This window comes from Protopterus annectens, chromosome 12.part0 (genome assembly GCF_019279795.1).
Source record: "Protopterus annectens isolate FY-2018-M chromosome 12.part0, PAN1.0, whole genome shotgun sequence".
Taxonomy (NCBI): Eukaryota; Metazoa; Chordata; order Ceratodontiformes; family Protopteridae; genus Protopterus; species Protopterus annectens.
In genome coordinates, this window is record NC_056746.1 from 642,978,336 (window position 1) to 643,001,146 (window position 22,811).

The window sequence follows — 22,811 nt, forward strand, 5'->3', positions numbered from 1 at the left end:
AAAAGTACTATGGCCAGTACTTCAGTGTCTTTATAATGACTTCAGCTTGGTCTTTACATGTAAGAAACTGGACTGTGAGACCAGTGAGACTAGTGAGAAGGTTTGCTTGATGTCATAAAACCAAACTCCTCTAAAGTTTGAACATGTGGCGGTCCAATCATTTTGCTCTTCACAAAACAAGTGTTACATACATGGAATGCTACTACTGCCAAAAACGCCTGCAGTGCTAGCCAGCCATTTTAAGAAGCATTAACTAAAACAGTGTTGCTAATTCTCAGAAAACCCATAAAAGTATAATTACCACACAGGCAAAGTGAAACGTAGATAAACAAAGGGAGGTCATATTTATCTGAAAAGCATGCAATGACTGGAGTTAATAAGAAGTTATGTACTCACCATAACGTTCCATCTGAGTAGGTAAACTTCATTTGTCAGCAACCTATGGGATTCGGATCCGACCTCGGATCCGAGCCGGCAGTTTTCAACAGCTTTAGATCTGAGCTCCAAGCTCCTCCCCCTACCCATAATCCCCTGCCAACCCTGACTGACCTCAGATCAAGTTTGCCCAAAAGCAGATACTGCCCGAAGACTAATACTTTCAAGATAAGTGGGTAACACCCATGGACCTGAGTATGAAAACATTCATAAGTGAGGGGGCAGGAGGGAGGGACGGTTGCTGACAAATGAAGTTTACCTACTCAGATGGAATGTTATGGTGAGTACATAATTTCTTAATCTGAAGTAGTTAACTTCATTTGTGCAGCAACCTATGGGAACTGAGTCCCCAGCTACCTGAACCTTGGGCGGCCTTCATGGAAGGATGTTTCGGAGCACTGCAGAGCCAAAGGTTGCTCTCCTTCTGGAGATAATGTCCAATTTATAGTGATTGATAAAGGTATGAGATGAGGCCCAAGTGGCTGCTGAACAAATATCATCCAAAGAGACTCTAGCTCTAAAAGCTGCAGAGGTAGACATAGACCGAGTAGAGTGGGCATGGACTCCCTGAAGTGCGGGCCTGCCAGAACTTTCATATGCTAAAAGGATACACTGCGAGATCCAGCTAGACAGCATGACTTTAGACACAGATTTACCCAAGTTAAATTTGGCAAAGGAGACGAACAACTGATCAGATTGCCTATGACCAGATGTCCTGTGGATGTAGAAGCGAAGTTGTCTATGCACATCCAGTGAGTGTAATTTATATTCCCCTTTGTTTTGGTAATTAGGGAAGAAGACTGGTAGGTTGATGGACTGGTTAATATTCGATTCAGAGGCAATCTTGGGAAGAAAGGAGGAATTGGTTCTGAGGTAAACTCTATCCTTGTGAAAAGTCAAATATGGGGGTTTTACACAGAGGGCCTGTAGCTCAGAGACCCTTCGAGCCGAGGTGATAGCGACAAGAAAGGCCATTTTCCATGACAAGAATTTAAGATCTACTGAAGCTGCAGGCTCAAACAGGGGGAGCTGTTAAGGCTTGAAGCACCAGTGTTAAATCCCAAGGAGGGACTACATCCCTTCACTGGAGGTCTGAGCAGAAAGGTGCCCTTCAAAAAGGTCTTACACAATTTCGTGGTGATCAAAGGGCCCAGTTCATTTCCCACGTGATAATGAGAGATAGCTACTAGTTGAACCTTGACTGTGGAGGAGCTAGCACCCTGATGAAACAGCCCTGACAGGAAGTCTAACACTGCTGGCAAAGGAGCTGTGAAAGGATCCAAATTTCGACGTTTTGCCCAAATGGAGAAACGTTTCCATTTGCTACTATAGACCTTTCTAGTAGAAGGCTTGTGCGCTGCTACTAGAATAGTTTTAATTGGGGAAGAGATACCGGGAGTCCTAGCTACAAGTGGAACTGGAGCAGCCGAGCTGTGAGCTTGAGATTGTCCAGATTCGGGACTGGGAGATCTAGGGGATGGGATATTAGATCCGGACGGGGATCCAGAATCCAAGGGGGATTCACCAGATGAGACCAAAGGAAAGGGAACCAGGGTTGACGAGGCCAGAATGGGGCAATGAGGATTATCCTGCTCCCCGGCTGGCTTTCTGCAGAAACTTCAGCATCAGTGGAAGAGGAGGGTAAGCATAAAGTAGCCCGGGAGGCCAAACATGCACCAGAGCGTCTCTCAGAGGTTCCCTGGAGGGGGTAATGAGAGCGAAGTAGTCATAACATTTTGTGTTCGAGGGAGAAGCAAAGAGATTGACCGCATTCGGCGAAAATCTGATTCGCTATCTCGGGATTCAGAGACCACTCATGTGGTAACAGGATGGTGCGACTTAGTCTGTCCGCTAGGATGTTGGATTGCCCCCGGAATGTGCGTTGCTATAAGAAAGCGTTTGGTGGAGATCACCCATTCCCACACCCTCATGGCCTTTCGACACAGTGGGTAGGACCTGGTTCCCCCCTGTTTGTTGATGTACCAGACAACAGACATATTGTCTGACTGAATTGCAATAGTTCCTACAGGAAGAAGGTGCTGAAATGCTTGCAACACTAACAGCACTGCCCTCATCTCTAGGACATTGATATGCAGAGAGGTCTCCGTGGGGGCCCACGTGCCTTGGACTGTCCTGCCCGAACAATGCCCCCCCACCCGAGGCGGGAGGCGTCCGTGGTCACCGTGGCTAGGGGAGGGGCCATAGAAAAGGGGCGTCCTTCCTGGAGGTTCAGAGATTGGAGCCACCATAAGAGGGCCCTCTTGCAAGCCCTGCTGAGGGGAATGGGATGGCTCAGAGGAAATTGAAGGAAGGTCCACTGGACCTGGAGGGTCCATTGCAAGACCCTCATGTCCAAACGCGCCATTGGCAAAAGGTTGATTGCCGCCGCCATTGAGCCTAGAGCCCTCAGGACCAATTCCGCCGGAGGAGCTGGAGAATGTAGAATGGCCCTCACATGTAGCCTCAGGGTTCGTAGCTGGTCTGTGGTCAAGAAAGCTAGGAGCTGGTTTGTGTCTAATCTTGCCCCTATGAAGTCTATGGTCTGAGTCGGGGTAAGAGACGACTTCTCTATGTTGATAGTGATCCCCAGCCGGGGAGCTAGACGAAGAAAGTAGTTTTTGGCTGCGCAGAGTAGATGCCTTGTCGGGGCGGTCAGGAGCCAGTCGTCCAGGTACGGGTAGACCTGGATTCCCTGGAGCCTCAGGTGGGCCGCAATCACTGCTAACACTTTGGTGAACACCCTGGGGGCTGTGGTGAGACCAAAGGGAAGGACCCTGAATTGGAAATGACTGTCTCCTAGCCGGAAGCGGAGGAACCTTCTGGCTCTCCTGTCCATCAGAATGTGGTAGTACGCATCCTTGAGGTCTATAGAGCACATCCAGTTGTTCTCCCGCAAAAGGGGGAGAATGGATTGAAGGGTGACCATGTGGAACTTCTCTTTGGTTACTGACAGGTTCAGGGAGGAGAGGTCGAGGATAGGTCTTACGTCCCCCATCTTTTTTGGCACCAAAAAGAACCTGGAGTAAAACCCCAACCCGCACTGGTCTGGGGGGACGTGTTGGATGGCTTTTTTTCCAGCAACTGTTAGATTTCTGTTGCTGCAGCCTCCCTCTGATCGGGCGGGACATCGGGGAGGTATATGGGGCTGCGTGGATAAAGAGAAAAGGGAATCTGATATCCTCTGGTTATAATGCGAAGCACCCAGCGGTCTGTCGTGATGGACTCCCAAGCTGCTAGGTGCTTCGAGAAACGCCCCCCGACTGCCTCCAGAGTGGAGCAGTCGGGTAACCCCTCAGAGGTGTTGCATGGGTTGGTCCGAGAAGGGTTCTCTGGATCCAAAGTTGCGTGGGCCCCCACTGCCTCTAGGTCAGCGTCCACCCTGCCTTCCTCTGCTGCGGAAGGGCTGGGAGTCCGGAGCGGGACAGGACTGTTGCGACTTCCGGAACCACATCTTCTTCTGTCCCTTTTGGTTCTTGGAGAAGGACCTCTGGGGAGCACAGAAGCGGACTCCGACAGCAGACAACGTCTTCCCGTCCTTCTCGCTCTGGACCAAGGTATCACAAACAGTTTTGCCAAAGAGGGCAGAACCATCGAAAGGGGCATTAGCGAAAGACACCTTGAAGGGTTCTGCGAAATCACAGTGCCGGAGCCAGGCCTGACACCTCATGACAAGACCCGCTCCGCTGGCTCTATAGCAGCTCCCTCCATGGCATGGGATAGAAGCCGCATAGAGGTGTTTGATATGGATCGGAGAGTGGCCATCCGGGTGGAGTGCAAATGTTTGCCCTCCGCCGACATGGACTCGGGGGGGGGGCGACGCAGCGTACTCTTTGATAAGGTCTCGCTGCAGCCGAAGCACATGTGCCATGTAGTTCAGCGACCTCACAGAGAAAGTAGCCGAACTAAAGACCCGCTTCCCTAAACGGTCCATCGACCGAGACTCCTTTCTCAGGGGATGAACCGAGGGACTCTCCTGAGCTAGTTCCCTCTTGGTGGCAGCCGCCACCAACATGGCATCTACAGGGGAACCCTTACTCCAGTGGGACTTGTCAGAGGGTAGGCTAAGAATTTTGTCCGGGCGCTTGGGGACTGGCTCCACAGTGTCCAGCTCCTTCCAAGCCCTGGTAGTAATCAAATCTACCAGGGGGTCGGCCGGAGGGGACACCCAAGATGTAGATGGGCCTGCTTCAAATGCCTCCAGGAACACGGATTCGTCTGAGGTAGGCTTTAGGGCAGACCACCCCCCCTTTAACCTGAACATCTCCATGATGTCATCGAATGAGACATCTTCGGGTGGGTGACCTTGGGGAGCCTTCCCCCTCCTCCAAATCCGTGTTCTCAGTCAAGGACTCAGGGGAGTCCAGGTGCCTCCTTTTGCACTTTCGCTTGTGAGGAACCTCCTCGGGGGGGCTGTCCGAGGAGGTCTCACCAGCCACGTCTTGTTCCAAAGGAACGACCTGGAACATCAGAACAGGCTGTCCCTGGGGCGGGGTGATGGAAGTCGGGCCCAACAGAGAAGGAGTGCAGGGTGGAGCTGTGGCAAGGGTCGGGGGCCTGGAATCTCTCGACAGGGCCCTCTCCACCACGTCAAATGCTGAGCGAGAGCTGCTCTCTCTGGGATCTGAAGGCAGACCCTCCCTCGGATCCGACGGATGGATCGGGGCCGGCGCCGAAGCGATCGGATCCGACGGACCAGTATGCTCCGACCTGGAAGGAGCTGAAGGCATACTGATACCGCCGGATCCGAAGCTCGGCCCTCGGTTCCGAGAGCTTGGATCTGAAGAAAATGGACCCGACAAACTCGAGGGAAGGGTCAGCGCCGAAGGACCCGAGACTATCGGCGCCGACACCCCCCCGGCTCCAAGGCTGCCTGGCTCTGAAGACTCCGAGCCCAGGAAGCGGGATGGAGAAGGAGCTATTGGGGCAAAAAAAGGGGTCGAGCCTGGAGGAATCTTCTCATCATCCGGTCCAAATCTGCATCCGTGGGACTTCGGGTTGATCTCGATGAGGCCACCGAGGCGGGACGGGAGTGTCGCCTCAATGACCTTGAAGGAGATCGGATCTCCTCCTCAGAACCCGGTGAAAAGCACGGGGACCAGATCCGAGATGGAGGAGACCCAGAAGTCCTGGAGGGAGAAGACCGCTCAGCCGTGGGGGCCGAAGCAGAGGCCTCGGCCCGCCACTTGTGGTGCTTCTCCCTCCTTTTCTCTTTCCTGGCCTCCCTCTCCTCCAGGCCTAAGGCGGGAGGTTGAGTCCCAGCCGGTGGGGAGGGAAGCAGAAGTGGCAGCCGCTGCAGCCGCAGCGGGAGCCACAGGAGAACCGGAGGTAGAAGCCAAATCCGGGGTCAAAAGACCCGCTAGAATCAGCTTGGACCTCTGGTCCTTGAGTGCCCTGGGGTTGAACGCCACACAGATGGAACAACCAGAAGACAGGTGTTCAACCCCAAGGCACAACACACACCGAGTGTGGCCATCCGCCAGGGACAGCTTATGGCCACACTCGGTACACTTAGAAAAGATCAATTTTGGGGCCTCAGCCATTCTAACTAAAAGAGAGAAACACACACGTTAGGCCCCAAACACACACACACACAACCCTAATGGAACCACGAAGGAAGGGGGAGGTAAAAGACCAAAAACTATATAGTTAAACTAGAGAGGGTTTTTACAAAATGGGACCTGTAAACACACACAACCAGAAAACAGAAGAAAGGAGAGGAAAAAGGTAAATTTTTTTCTCACAAAAGTATCGAAGGCTTGGAGCTGTAGATCAAGCTGCTGTTGGATAAGCGCGGCAAACTAGATCTGAGGTCAGTCAGGGTTGGCAGGGGATTATGGGTAGGGGAGGAGCTTGGAGCTTGCATCTAAAGCTGTTGAAAACTGCCGGCTCGGATCAGAGGTCGGATCCGAATCCCATAGGTTGCTGCACAAATGAAGTTAACTACTTCAGATCAGCAGTTATGAAAAACTTCACAAAATGCGGAAAATATACCCAATCTACAAGGGTACTAGAACATACCTCTCCACTGTCCAGATTTTTGCCTCATATTTTTGGTCTGTTCCTCATAAAATGTGTGGTTTTCTATGAAATCATTGAGGATTAAAGTCACTTAATGACATACATTTCAGTTTCAGACTTAATATCCTTCAGAAAATGCTTGCCAACAAAAATCCTGTTATTCTAGTAACTTTTTAAGTTTATAAGAGCAATATTTAAAATTTGTCCCTATTTTTGGGCATTTTGTCTACCCATTATTTTATGCTTTCTCCAGATTTATTTGGACTAAGAGGTTGAGAGGTACATGCTGGAACCATAGGGCAATGGGGAGCCCCCACTTTCCACAAACTCATGGTCTGTACCTTTTGTTGACTCGTCTGTTGAAAAAAACACCTATTCAACCACAATTGCAGAAAATAAAGAAACATCCTTGTCTTTAATACTTTAGTTGAGTGTGTTGTGATTTGAAACAAGGACAGAAGAAACAGGAAACTTGCATTGTTGGCCCTGCCTGCATCTGTATCTTACTGTCAGCCTAGAAGCAGAAAACGTGTTGACAGCATGGCTGGCTGCAAAGAAAGAAAAAAAGCTCTTAAGGGAGAAGTACCTAATAAGTAATGCTGCAGAGTCTTTTTAATTTTGCCTTCATATTCTTTTGTGTCCCTCAGCTGGAGTGCCTTCTGTGTGGAGTCTGCATGTCCTCCCTGTGGTCGAGTGGCCTCCAAAAGACATGCGTGAATGGGCGTGCCTTTGCTGAAGGTTGGGTGTCGGGCTGGCAACTCGGCACCATAAAAATCTACTGCCAATCATTAGCGGACTGGAGTTCCGCTGTGGCGACCCCTAACCGGGAAAAGCCAAAAGGACAAACAACAACATTCTTTTGTGTCCCTCTAAAAACTTTGATTTCTGTGGTAAGTCAATGAGGATTATTTTCAGTCAATAATGACAGTTGTTAGAGTTGTATACTTCTTATTGTTCAAAAAATGCATATTTATGCCAAGTTCATTGGTAGACATGTGCAGTCTGCTTTTCTTTTTTTTCCAGAAGAGAGGCAAATCCTGACTTCAGTATTTGTGTGTGTGTGTGCACCCGCGCGCAAGTGTTCGCAATTGTATATGTGAGGGTATGCATGTGTGTTGGTGCAAATGTTCACATTTTAAAACATTTATGGTATTTTTAATCCAGTGTGGGCTTTGTAAGATTGCATTTCTCAATGCGCAGCTATAAAAGTATTAATTTCACTCATAAAAAGTTGCTGTCACATGGACTGTTAAAAGTGTTCTCCACAGACTCACAGATTTGTGTGCATTATAGAATTATTTTATGTTTCGAAAGAGAAAATACAACATAAATTGTGTGCAGATACACAACACTGTGGTTTTGTTTCTCCTTTTGCAGAAGGTCCCTGACTTTTCCCCTTGTAGCCCTCAAAATTTTTGCTTTTCTGGTAAATCACTGAAAAGTCAGTAATGCTAGACATTATAGTTTCATACTTCTTATTGTTTAGAAACTGCACATTGATGCAAAACCTGATATTCTATTGATTTTGTAAGTGAATTAAGAGTAATATTTAAAATTATCCATGACTTTGTCTCCACATTAGTTTTTTTGCTATGTCCAGAATTATTAAACAAAGAAGTTGAAGGTATACAGTGTCAGTGGCATAGCACGATTAATTCTTAACTTTAGTGCTGAAAGACCAGAAGACTGTGGGTTCTATTCCCACTCCAGGTCACTGGATTGTTGGAGTGCAGTCCAGCATTTGAGGAGTGGGGGGTTGTACTCCTGAGTGTGTCCACCTTCTCATGAGATGTTTAATCAAGATCACATCTGCTTGAGTTGGTGGTAGTTGAGACAAATGTAAAAGAACCCACATTACCTATCAAATAGGGTAGGAGGAAGTGTCCTGATTCCCTGCACAAATATTTCTTAGTTGTATCTGGGTCTCCCCTGAGAAGATGCCATAAGCCTAGTGGGACTTACCCTGTCAGCAAAAGCTGAAAATCATTTCTCAACTGTACCTGATTTTGCAAAATATCTCTCATTTTTTGCTTCATATTTCTTGCCCTGTCCCTGATTTTCTACTATGGATTACAGACAAATCAATAATGCTATACATTAGAGTTTCATACTTCTCACTGTTAAGAAAATTTACATTGATGCAAAACCTATTACTTAACTAATTAAGTGAATTATAGTAATAGTTACAGGTTCTCCTTGGTTTTGACACCCCAATATGTTTGATTCTCTCTGATTTTGTCACCCCATTGCTTTTGGTAATTTCCAGAATTCTTGAGGAAAGAAGTTGAGAAGTATGCAGGGACCCTTCCCCAGCACTGATTGTACTAAAAGTAAAAGACATGTCTAGTCTACTGCGGGCAGTGTTTACTGTTATCACTGCCCAAATTTTCATCTAGCTTCCAGCCGCAATAGAAAAGGGTAAATGCACCTGCAAAACAAATGTACAATTCCCATCAGCTTCCAGTCAAATGACTACTAGGCTATTGATTGTTGGGGGCAACTGACTGAAAGCATGGTAGTCTCTATCATAGTAGTATATGAAGAGATTGCCAACACAGCACTATGACTGGTTGCTAAGAGCAACCAATCACGGGTGCGTAAACTTTATGGTATAGGAAATAGGCTGGCTATCCATGTCCTGCTACTATGGTCAGAAAAAAATTAAACTGCTTGCCACTGTACATATTTTTAGATTCACTAAGTTTTCAAGGCAGAGTTCACTCCTGTCAGCATCCACCCTCATTGCACTGCTTGTCTCCAGGGGCAAAAAAAACAAGTCAGGATGGGGATGAATTTATGGGAGCCCATCTAACTGTTAAGATTTGCCTTAAAGCAAAAATGGACAGCAATCTGCTTTTTACGTAACACCTTTCAGAGATGAGGGAAGTATTGAGTAAAACATTTGTCCCTCCAGTATGTCTTATTTGTATGTTGATGGGGATTAAAGTCTTTAGTTTGAATGGTTGTAGAACCATTTGTTTTGCAAAGACGTAGGAGATCAAGGAGGGTTGAGTAATCAATAACACATAATGATAGACAAATTACAGCACAGGAATCTATGCAAACAAAGAATATACAGACAGAGTTTCAAGCCTGTCTTGGTAAATGAGGGTCTGTAGTTTGGTGATCTTTTTAGTTAGGAGCTTCTAGGGTCTTTGAAGTTGTGTGATGTATTTGAACAAATGCAAACAGAAAGGGGAGTTAAATTCTATAATTGGTATGATTATGGTAGAGTACAGAGGAAAGATAACTTTGTTTGCCTTGGATGAGATACTGCAAACTATTAAAGTGGGCTAAACAGAAGGATTTCCTGACTACTGTTGCTGCATGGCTGTCAAAAGATGGGGAGTAGTGTCAACATTTCTGATGACCATAACATTCTGGAGTGGGTTGCAGCTATAATGTAAGCTGCTGTTATGTTTTGTTTACTCCAGGGTAACAATGCTACACTCCTTTGCATTTAACCTAAGCTCATTTCCTAATACACCACTGATTTCTATGGTTTAGCCCTTGCTGGTATCAGATGCTAGAGTGAATGGCAACATCAGCTTATAGTCACTAGCAAATTTAATTTGCAATATGTCCCAGTTAGTGGTGTGGAGATCCAACAAAATTATACTGAACAGAAGGAATTCCAGTTCCATCTTTTTGCTTTCTGAGGTGACATCTGCTACTTGCGGGTACAATCTATCAGTTTGCTTCCTATCTGTCTTGCAACATAAGGGTCTGTGTTTACACATTAAAGCTTACTTGGAATAACAGCATGGAGGACAGTGTTGAAGGTCTTGACTAGCTCCCAGTACACTGTATGAACTGCATGGCTACTAGCCACAGCTACAGTGACTTTCTCAAATTACTTTACTAAATCAAATAGCCATGGTCTCCTTTGAAAATAAAAACGTATTGCTGTGGTATTATTTTTTTATATCAGAGCTTAGAAAATCAGATATAAATGAATACACTATCAAATACACAAACCACCAAGAATAAGTCCAAAAAATAAAACACAAATTTAACACCAGCACCTTACTTTCTTTATTCAGCAACAATGATCTGGCACCTCGGCAATTCGCCTTCAAGGATCACAGTATAACAAATTCAGTTGTTTTTTATATTGTAACAAACAGCCTCTTAACAAGATCCAATAATACAATTAAACAATTTAACTATTTATTTGTATAAGAGTGTATATGATTTGCACATATTAATTGTTATTTAAATTGTTTAATTGTATTACTGGATCTTGTTAAGAGGCTGTTTGTTACAATATAAAAAAACAGCTGAATTTGTTATACTTTGATCCTTAAAGGCGAATTGCCGAGGTGCCAGATCATTGTTGCTGAATAAAGAAAGTAAGGTGCTGGTGTTAAATCTGTGGGGGGTTTTGGATAAATTAATACACTGAATGGCTTTACAGACAGGCTGATGGGTCTATACTTCCTGAGAACTGAGGTGGAGCTCTATTATGGAGGTGCATAACGATACCTATTTTCAATGACTCAGGAATATAACCTGTAACTATGTTTACGCTAAACAGTTTTAGTAGTTAAAGAAGATTTTTTTATTATCTTGGACTGCAGATGCACCATGACCTTCCTTATGGTAACTTTCACTTTCATATCTTTCTTGAGCTTTTTGACAGAATCTTTCAAGCAGTTGTTGTTGTTTGTCTTTCGGCTTTTCCCGGTTAGGAGTCGCCACAGTGGAACTCCGGTCCGCTAATGATTGGCAGTAGATTTTCATGAACGCCGAGGTGCCAACTCGACGTCCAACCTTCAATGAAGGCATGCCCATTTACACATGTCTTTCGAACACCACCCAACTGTGGGGAGGACATACAGACTCCACACAGAAGGCACTCCCTGCACTCCAGCCGAGAATCGAACGGGAGAACATCTTGCTGTGAGGCAACAACGCTACCGCTGCACCACCGCGGCTATATAGAATCTTTCAAGCAGTAAGAGTTTGATTTATTACAGGCCTTTAGTGGTTTACTTCTATATTTACCAGTATATTTGGTGCTGATTGTGACAGAGTGGCTCACGATGCCTTTTAGCCTGGAACAAAATTCATTGGGATAAGTGATACCTAAGGCTACATAGGGCCTGGAAATTTTGCATTTGAATTTTCAGAGCTCATCATTTAGTTTTAGTAAGTTAGTCTTTTTGAAGTCCATGAAATTAAGAGGTACACAATTTGGTGGGTTTAAATGTTTTAATGTGTTACACTGGCCATGGATAGTGTATAAACAGTATACTGTATGTGCTGGCCTATATTGCCTGAGTACAGAGGATGAATGTTACTTTGTGGACCACCTTCTATGTTGTGGCACAGAGGGTTGTTAGTACTACATATTGTTACTTGTATGAATGGATCTGTGGGACTTCTTGCCATGATATAAGGGCTGGTGTGGCTGAACCTCTGGGACTGGCTGCTGTGATATGGCACAGATGCTTATTGTTGAATGTCAGCACCAGTGTGAAAGGACATTCATGGAACTGGCTGCCATGACATGGCACTTAGGCTTGTCACAGCAATGCCTTACAAGTGAAGGTCTTCTGGCTATTCTACAGAGATTTGTTGCAATGCAGCACTGTAACCAAAAGGCAGTCTGTGTCATGTGGTCAAAGAGATAATGTAGTGAAGTGCTAACTCATACCTTATGCATTTTGTGGGAGGTGCAATATAGCTCTGGTATGCACAATTTGTAAATTCCTGGCTACACGCTTGGTTGAAGCCTCATATTTTTCCCTTGTTCTTCGTAAAAATTTTGATTTTTTGGTAAGTCAGTGAGGATTAAGTCAGTCAGTAATGCAGTGATTAGATTGTCATACTTTTTATTCTGCAAAAAAAAATGCATGTTGATGCAAAACCTGTTATTCTATTAACTTTTAAGTGAATTACAGTAACATTTAAACGTTCTCCCTGATTGTGGGTATTTGCTCCCCTATTATAGCTGGCTTTTTACAATGATCTGGAAGCTATTGGGTTTTACTTGCAATTCTAGGCATGTTTTGTAGCCAAATACCATGTTATTACCTGAAAGGTTTATAACAATCTCAAAGGCAGACAGAGATCGAGACTTTGGCTTCAATTCATATACATTTATAGGAAATTAGAACCAAAAATATACAACTTTGTGTCATATTAAATGATGTACATTAAACATGGTTTGAAAAGAGTGCACATACATCAGGTTCTGTTGCCTGCTACTCTTATCAAAGTATATACTTATATATAAATAAATATTTCCCCATTTTTACATTGTTAAGTGCCATTGTTGATCTCCACCACCCCCCTCTGCCTTCAGCAGCTTCCGGCACTACTGTCAGCCTGGTTCTGTAACATGAAGAGATGGAGCCTGCAACCCAGGTGACTGGGATTTCATCAGCAGCCCTGGCACTTTAGGAGCCAAACAAAGAGGAACAGGAGAGATGTGGTGCAGCCTGCTCACCTCTTCCAAGGGGAAAGAAGGGTTGCAAGTGCTCAGGAAGCATTTTCAGAAGTGCAACTTCCCTGATGGAGACTGAGGAAATCACTTTCTATGTTTCAGGGAAAGGGTCAAGGCTACTTGCTGGCAATGTCCCATATGGAAATGAGGCACAGAGAGACCACTACATGGTCACCTTTATTTGCTTAACCAGGTATGCACATAGGACTATAAGGGAAAAAAAAATGTCAAAGAACCCCTGATGACAGTTTAAAGGATGGCCCCTCCTAGTCAGCTCCCACCTCGGGGATGTGAAGCAAACAGGTTGATTGGCTGGAAGGAGTTAATAATCAACTGCTAGTGGGAGCAAAATATGAAAAAAGAACTGGGTTAGGAAAGAACTCTGCTTCACACAGATGGGAAACCTATTGCAGAGAAGGAGTAGTTTCTGAGACACATATCCGTCCCACCAACATGTCCTAATTATGTTGCAAGCAAGGTTTAAGTCCCTAGATTGGGTAATTCTGATGCCATTTGCTTTGCGGATATACAGAAGGTCCATCAGAGTGGACTCCATGGATGCCCTGTATGCCAGGCATAGATCATCCCTCAACCGTTTGTAGGACACAGGCTATAGGGATAGGGCTTTGAGGTGATCGCAAAGGACACGTTGTTTACGTCCTACATTCTTTTTGTAAGGAATCTCTGTGGATGTTCCACTTGATTGTGCCTGGCCTTGAACATACAGAAGGGGGTGCTATACTTAATTGGTCTGTTGAGGGCCGAGTACAGTGAACAATGTCTTCCTTGGACCCAGCAGCTACACCCTTAATTATAAGTTGCTCAAAAATTAATGATTTCCTTACTACCATAAACACAAGATGGTTGAAGGCCAGGTTTTTGTCCACGTGTCCACAAATCGCTGACTATTGGGTCTACTCTAAGGGGTGTGTTATCAATGAGGTAGTTTCAGGGGTAGCAGACTTCCCAAAGGATACCATTATGCAGTTTTTGGTATTGAGTTTTAGACCATGTCTTTGGCACCAGTTATTTGTTTGTGTTAGACCATCTTGTAGGATATTTGTGTTACTGGGAGATTCTATGCTGCACCTAATTTGGATTCATCTGCAAACTTGGACAGCCAGAGGCCCTTGAAGTTAGCCTTGGCTTCAGATAAGTACATGCTAAAAAGGAGTTGACCCAGAACATAACCTTGAGGGACTACACTAGTGAGCAGTGTCTTTGTGAAAGTGGAATCCCCATCCTAACTTCTTGGGTCCTATCTGTGAGTTAGCTGGCTATCCAGTGGGTGACGCAGGGGTTTTACCTAATTCTGTGAGTTTTTCTACAACATTTGTGTGGGGTATTACATCACATGCTTTGGTCAGGTCAAGGTATGCAGTATGCACTGTTCTGCTCTCAACCATTGCTTTGGTGACCGTCTCAAAGAAGTCCACCATGTTGAGTAGGCATGATCTGTCCTTGACAAAACCAAACTGGGTTGCTAGTCATTGTTAAAGTTTTCCATTGATTTCTTTCCATGGCTTAAATATTTGAGATGGAGAATTTTTGTATTTGGCTTTATGTGTGGAGTCTATAGATGGCATGCCCTTACCTACTGGGGATCCTTGCTTAGTATGCCTTTGCTTGGGGACAATAATGAACCTTTGCTCTGCTGCTTGGTAGTTCCAGTGTCCTGGAAGCTTGGTAAATCCTGACTTCAGGAAGTATCATGTTTCATGTTTCATGTTTTTTAGGAAGCAATATAGGATAGGCAGTGTATCTGATGTTGTTCTTGCTCACAGGGAGTTTGGATGATGGCTGATGGTAATTTGGAGCTGGGATGGGGATTACCTGGATTCCTGATCTTCACTGAAGGAAGACTTGTAGATTCTCTTCTGTATCTTTTCTTCTCCTCTAGGTATCGTACTTGGCAATTAGTAGTATCCCCATTTGTGCACTGCCTTGAGGTTGTTGTTGCAGTTGCCTGGAGGTTGCATAGAGGTTTGTCCTTCCTTTCTTACCTAAACTACTTAATTTGACTGACTTAATTTACCTTCTCTACTTGTTCCTCTGTTTCTGAGAGTTTTTTATTTATATTACCCTATTTTTATTTTGCTTTTTACTAATTCTTTGTATGTACAATGTACTGGGGTTGGGGGTAATGTATGCTTTTTTTTTTTTTTTTTATTTTTTATCCTATGCGCTTATTAGGCATCCTGGTATATGTCTCTATGAGGTTTCTATTAACATAACTGTAGAGGGTTTCTGTGAAAAATTCCACATAGGCAGAAGTATTCTCAAGGTTGGGGTGGGGGTGCTTGAAACTTTGCCTGGTTATCACTTCTACGTAGGTGTCATGTAGAATTTCAGTCAGTCAACTGTTCCAAGGTTAGCTGAGGTCCCAGTTTTTATTTTTAATTAAAAGGAGGGTTTATATTTGTCTAAACTTATGAGAGAGATTACATGTGGATTTGTTGTGGGGTTGTGCAGTTTACCCCTAATACTACCAGGACCAGATCCAGTATGCTTGCACCACTAGTGGGTGTAAGCACTATCTGGTCCAGGGAGTTTGCAAATACAAAGATCCTCTGGGCTCTTGGCCTATCCTCTCTGATAAATTCCAGTTTATACTGGAGAAATTGAAGTCACCCAAGAGTATGGCATTAGGTTGAATGGTCAGTGTCAGTGTCTGTTGTCTCTTTATGTATATGCTAAGCAATGATGATTCCTACTACAGGGGAGGAACCTACTTGCTTTATGCCTTCCATATAAGTATTCTTAAAGGAATTTTTGTATTGAACCTACTTTCTGATTCATCCTACTTGATTTTTCTGATGTAAATTTTTTTCTGATGTAAATCGTCCTCCCTGTCTCAGTCCCTGCCAAAGGTGGGTGTGGAAGGCATTGTGTGGGAGAGAGAATAATGTATGGGAGAGAAATAATGTTGCCTAGAAGGGTAAAGGTTAGACAGGACAGCATAGATATTCCTGGTAAATCTATATGGCCATGCTGACCAGTACATCTAGTCAAATCAAACTACACCTTGAACCCAGTGAAAAACCCAAGCCAGCCAGGTAGTATCCATAGTCATCTCATCTCATTTAGTATCATAGTCCTGTGAGAAGGTAGATTGTTGCTCCTAGCTCTCAATCTACAGTCTGGGACAACAAGTCTAACCTCTTCATAGAATATCATTCATACAAGGCATAAGGCAAAATGATAAAAAGTAATAAAAAAAAATGAGAAACAATGCAATTTCAAATGCAAACAATGTATAGATGTAGTCAGTAGGAAGGTATATAGTATATATATGATGGTTATGGGAGATACAGTTACTTCCATGTTTTACAGATGGAAGGGCACTTTCTGGGGTTGAAGGGTAGGGGAACTTGATTAGGGAACATGAGCATAGCTTAAGATAAGACTGTAACAAAGGAGGTACTGCCAGGACAGTTAGCTGAAATTTTGTAAATAATTATATGTCATTTGTGAATATCAATATGCTTCATATAGAAGTATGATGAAGGGAGATACTGCCAGCACAGCTATCTGGTATTTTGTAAATAATTATATGTCATTTGTGAATATCAGCATGATTCATATAAGATACCTGTGTTACAACTGTATTAGAACTGTATGTTATGTATATATCAAACTGCTAGTACAGAAGTGTGTGTTAAAAAGGTTTTTGCTTAAAATGTAACCACAGCATGTCCTACTGGAATAGAACAGAAATGTACCTGTACTATTGTAACTCTTTAAATGTATATATTTTAACAGTGGCAACTGGAACACAGGAGGTTAATTTCAGAAAAATAGCTGAAATTAAATTACTTGATGGTCATGCAATAAAAAGATGTTATTGTTCAGTTTCAGTGCACCAGGAGGCATAATGTCTATACTAGAAAAGTTTTCTGTATTGTCTGGGATGTGTTTTATTGTTTTATGACTTCTGGGATCTGCAAAAGATCTGAGGAAAAGCCCTTGTGTATGTATTTTCAAAGGGAGATGCTAAATACTGCTAGTTTTCAGCAGTGGGTTTTTTTTCTAAGATAGAGTCAAATGACAAGAAATTATATAATTCTGCAAGCTATCCTAGCAGTAATATTTGAGATATTAATTTAAGAACTCCCTGAGAGAGAGAGAGACTGAATTCTGTATTCTATCTTTGACCTGACAACATCAGCTAGGGGATCTATTCACCACATCTGCCTTGCTGCTCTAATTAAATAAGTGTACTAGGATACAGTATAATTCTTTCAGATATAATCAGTAATATAGCAAAGCTTAATTTAGATGAGTTTCTTTATTTGAGACTGTCCTGCAATGTTGTTTGAAATATTTCCTGTGATTTTGAACTCTGATGTTACTGTAAATATAGATTTAGTATTGTTTTGTTCCTTTATTACTTATTATTAAATATATTTAAACCTTTCGTTGTGGTTGGTCTGTCTAGACATATTTTATCTTTGAGAGCACTTCCATATTTACTTGGTGACACTGTGTCAGCCACTCTTAATAGCCTTGTCTTGGTCAAACTACCATTTGTATTGAAAGTAACATTACACAGTAAGATTGGACACCCTTTGTAAAGGGCCTTAAAGTAGCTGATAAAGAGTTGGCTGGTGGCAGTGATAACTACCTTATAGTCTGGACAAAAAGGGGCATAATTAGTTAACCTGTGCTAGCCTTTCCCAGTGTTTGTGTGTGTGCAAATCAAATCTCAAACAGAGTGTGTGTGTCAGCTACTTGGGCAGGGACATGAAGCACTGGCTAGACAGAGAGGGTGCTGGAGGTCTTGACTTAGCCACTCAGCTGATATCTCAACTCTAAAGCTGTGCCTGTGGGGAGTCTTACTGGGATCTGAAGAAAGGGGAGAAACCAGCCTTGGACTGACTGTGGTCTCTCTGTGCTCTTAAAGGAAAATGCACTTGAGGTAGAAAGTTGCATCTGGAAATTCTGTGTGTGTACCTGTCATCCTCCCAGTGTACATCCCCCACTGGTGAGGATTGAGGCTCCTTGATTACTGCTTCAGTGGTAGGGTATCACAAAGACATACAAGAGTGACATGAATAAAAAAGTACAAAGTACACTGTGGTACTGGGAGTTAAGAAGCAGAGCATGGCATGGTAAGGGCACATCTTAGAATTAGTGGAGGCACATGGCAAATCTCATGGCTACAGCAGATTCACTTTGCATTTAGAGACGCACATGGCACCTCTAGATGTGACAGAAGAAAATACTTCTTAAGATTAGGGTGCAAGAGTGTACTCTAGGGCTAGAAGAGGCATGGAGTTTATCCTGGGGTAAGGAAGAATGAAATGAATTACATCTTAGAATTAGAGAAAGCACAGGTGCATTTTGTAATCTGGGGCATGCAGTACACACTTTGGCTTTAATTTTAATATGTTTTTGTTCCTATCCTGCCGGATTTAGTAAACTGCTCCTCAACAGTGATTCCTCAATTTAAATGTTCACTTCCACAAAGGGTTAAAGCCTGCATGATAAGGAGAATTGCAGTCATAGGCAGAACAGGTACATTTAGGCTACATTGCATAGTGCAGTCATCCATCCTTGGCATTAACCCAACTGCAAGCCAACCGTGTACTTCTTGGCTATGCCCTTTCCTCCAAATATGAGTTGCCCTCTTTTTTATCCTTGCTCCTCCTCACCACAGCTAACAGTTTATTACCACCAGCTCCTTTCCTCATTCTATGGATCTACTGGACCTGCTTTAGCCTCCCCTGGACTCAACCTGATGCATGTCTGGAGCTGGTGAGGAAATTGAGGACAATGGTCCAGTATCATAATAGTGGGAATGTGCCTATGGAAAGTACATGAACTCTTCTGCTCATGTACATCCTCCAACCAAGCAGTATACTGGTTGCAGCAAGGAACTTGCCTGCCTGTTAATGCCACTGTTTCAGTGAGACTAGGCAGTCTTCCTCCCACCAGTATGGGTGTGCTGATGTCAGTCATTTATTCCTATCCCCACTCCCCACCAGGTCCCTCTGGTGCCAATGATACTAGTCAAACCTAGGTTGTCTGGGGATCAGTAAGGGCTTTATTCCGCTGCACCAGGGGGCCCATGATGTTCCCTCATTAAGACACCACATTAAGATCATTAGCAGTAAATGATTAGAGGGCCCACCCACCCACAAGGCAAGCAAATAATGCACCTTTGGAACAAGGGATATTTCTCAAACATGCTTTGCCAGTACAATTTTTTCTTGTTCTTTTTGCCAACAATTAAGCCTCCCTAACTGAACTCTGCCCATTCATTTCCCCACACTAGAAATCTACACCTGTACAATACAGGAGCAAGAGCCATTAAACAGGCAGCGATGAGGACTGCTTGTGCCCTTGTCAGCATCCTAGTAGTAAAGATGATTTTAGTAGCCCTTACTCCACTTCTGGGTGAGGGGACAAGCTGCTTGTGTCAACCAAGAGAGCTGCAATGACGTCTCTCACTGAATGCATGCTCTTGCATCAGGTGGTGACTTGTGAGCCCAAAGTCCACCCCACAACACTCACCGCAGTGCTGACCTCTGAGGGACTGAGTCTGTATATGTCTTGTTCAGAGACACAATCCCCCTAGGACGGGTATGTCCATCCTCCCCTGCTAGCTCATTCAAGAGCTTGAGCCACTAATCAAACTGGGGTTGTTTGCAGTGAGGTCAGAACAAGAGACAGTTCATTGCCAATATTATGCAAATAAATGCCCTCTTCAAAGTTATCAAACTAACCATATTCTGAATTAAGGGGGACAAAACATACACCCTGAGGGGCAAGAAAATCCTAGAATACACCCAGAAATTACAGAAAATAGACATATGTTTTATGGTTATGGAATATGGATTACATCTGAGATAAGTGGAGACACAGGGAATATCCTGGGATTTGGGAGGTATGGAGTACGTCTTAGAAATGGAGTGACATAAGTACTCTTTGGGCTTATAAGAAATCTAGACTACATCTTGTGGTTCATAAGACATGGGATGTACCTTTTGATTAGGTAGGCATGCATTACCTCCCTACATTTGTAACTTGTGATATGTATGTGCAGTTTGCTTTTATGATCAGGACAGCTGGTGGCACATCTGAAGGACTGCTTTACTGATTTCTTAATCAGGTAACTGGGCTTATCCAAAGGTACCCTTTTTTCTGTAATGACATTGACAAAAGCAAACTGGTATAAAAAAATGGCTAAACTAAAATATGCAGGTTAAGAGATCCAATACACCATAAATAAGCACCTCTCTTAGTGTAAATATATAGTTACAGGAGGTGTTAGTAAAGATCAACATAATTTAAGACGAACTTAAGATATGCAGGGGAACAATGATACTGCAGAATCACTTGCTTGAATCTAGTCTGTTTCAGTTGACTGACTATACTTAACTGGTCATTTTAATTTAGATATGCAACCAGTTACCTGCAAGCTGGATACTTGCCTAGCAGGACTAATGTTTGATTGCACTGATGCACTTATTTACTAAACTGTCTCTGCTTCTTTGGGTACTGTTTTTTTTCATTTGCTTTAAAGTGAGACTTTGTTACTCTGACTTGCAATAAGCATGATTTAGATCCAGACAATTTAGGTAATCACTGCCATATTTCTAACCTTCCATTTATAAGTGAGGTTATTAAGAAGGTTGTTAGTTTATAACTTTGTTCAATTCTCAAAGAAAATTATGTCAATTTTCTACAATAGATATAGTACTGAGACAGCTGATACACAGGCCATTAATGACCTCCTAATGGTGAAGGATCAACATATTACTTTGTTCTGGTACTCTCTGATCTCTCTTCAGCATTTGTATGCTCATAGGTTTATAGTTTATACTAGTCAGTTGTCCAGAAAAATCATTTATGGCCTAGCTAAGCACTATCCATCTCTAGTCTCACCCATCTATGAGAAATTTTGGGGTCCTTTGAGGTGCTGGTTTGGTTTATCATCCATTCTTTGAGTTTGAGCTTGAAGGAGGTTAGGAAGCTCCTTGCTTAACTTGAAGAGGAAACCTGGTCCAGAAGACAAGGATTCTATGCGAGAGGCATCTATTCCTAGCAGATTCTATTTATACAGGTTCACAGGTAATTACTAGACTAGCTGCCCTTGCGGGTCATTTTAAGCTTAACCAATTTCCCTTTTGGTGCTTGTATTAACCAGTCCCATTTGGTGTTAAATTGGCCTTACCCATTCCAATATTAACCCTAGTGAGAATAACTAGGATCATACCATAAAAAATTTTATGGGACCTATGCATGGCAAAAAGCATTTAGGAACTGTCTCTGTTCATTAGTAGTACTGGGGCCAGTCCTGAGGTAAATTTTCTACTACCCATCTATAAATCCAAGTTACACTTGAATATGGACAGGGTGAGCTTTGTTTTGCATGTATAGGAGGTCTGTTCCAGAGCAGTGATACACTGAGGTAGCTTAGCTTTCTTGTATGTGAGTTTGTGATGCTGCACATTTTGTGGACATATAGGAAATTAGATAAGATGGTTTACCTTTACAAGGTCGCAAATAAAATATGCAACCTGACAAATATCCGACTGACATGGTCGGAAACTGTACTTTCAAATGCTGAAAACAGCCAAAGTGCTGTACAAAGAATTCAACATTCTGGGAATGTTGAATGTTTTCAAAACAGACGACATTTCCGGATGTCTCCAAACACTGTCATGCAGGGGGGGTAAGCCTGCCTGCACCCCCCGCTAATTTAATATACTAACTCCAAGATCGCACTACAGTGAGGGAAGAGGTACATGTTCCGATTCCCCATTTAAGTGTGATCTGCACTCAGAATGCCAAATTCACATGAGCGAATGCACATTGGCATTCATTCAATTGTGAATTTGGCAATATGGTGTCATCATTCTGAACTTTTGAAATCGTCCTTTCGCACATTTGCCATTGCAGATGAACACTTCAACCATATGATGGTAAACCAATAGGATCTGTAGGCTAGGCAGAAATCACACCATAGGAGTCTATATAATACAGAGAAGAGAGTTAGAGCTTTGAGGTGTTCATCATAGGTCATGGTGGGGGTTTTTTTTGGTGAGGAAATACTGAGGTCTTACAAATGAGTCACATGTCCAGTCTGCTGTAAGTAGAAGGAAGAATTATCTTCCAATATCGGCTTAATAAGGGAGGAGTAAAGAGGGATGATAACATCCTTTGACCTACAGGATGCATCCGGTGCAATAAGATGGGCTAGAGAGAAGGATTTTCTAACAACAGTCATTAGATGGTAGTTGAAGAAGAGTGCGTTGTCTACAAAAGTGCCCAAATCTCTAATAAAGGTATCAGTCTTGAGGGAAGTTCAGTTTATGTGGTAGGCCTGTTGATACTCATGTTTACTAAATGACACAATGCTACACTTATTAGCATTTAGTTTTACACCATGGTCCTGGCACTATTTGTTTGTGTTAGTCCTTGTAAGATCTGGATACTCTCAGGAGAACTGGCAATTGCTCCAGGTTTGCAGACACCACTAGACATCCCTTTAGATATCAGAGAAGTAAATACCAAACAAAAGCAGCTCCAGCATAGGGCACTGTTGAACTTACTGGTATGTTCTCTGCTGCTTAGTGACGTTGTTACATTCCTACGGATAATGTCCTACTTCAATGATGTTCTATAATGTGCACCGATGTCACATCTTAGAACTTATAACACTTCATATCTTTAAGTGATATTTCCTGTTTATTAAATTTTAATGAATTTCAGTATATCTTTGCGTATCTTTCCTTAGAGCTTGTTTAAACTTTGTTGCATTCTGTATCTAATATTTCTTGCAGCTTTTCTTCCTGGACCTCCGCTACAAATGGGCACTGTACCCAGCTGGACTTTCCTATACAAAAAAGCAAATAAATAAATAATACATAATCAAATCATTTTGTAGAGTGTGTGCCCC

General features: G+C 43.2%; 1 protein-coding gene across 2 annotated transcripts in view; it reads right to left on the reverse strand.

Moving 5' to 3' along the window:
* Positions 1–22,811, reverse strand: part of LOC122816758 (probable cytosolic oligopeptidase A) — a 907,285-nt gene that overhangs the window by 785,094 nt on the left and 99,380 nt on the right. The gene's annotated exons all lie outside the window — the stretch shown is intronic.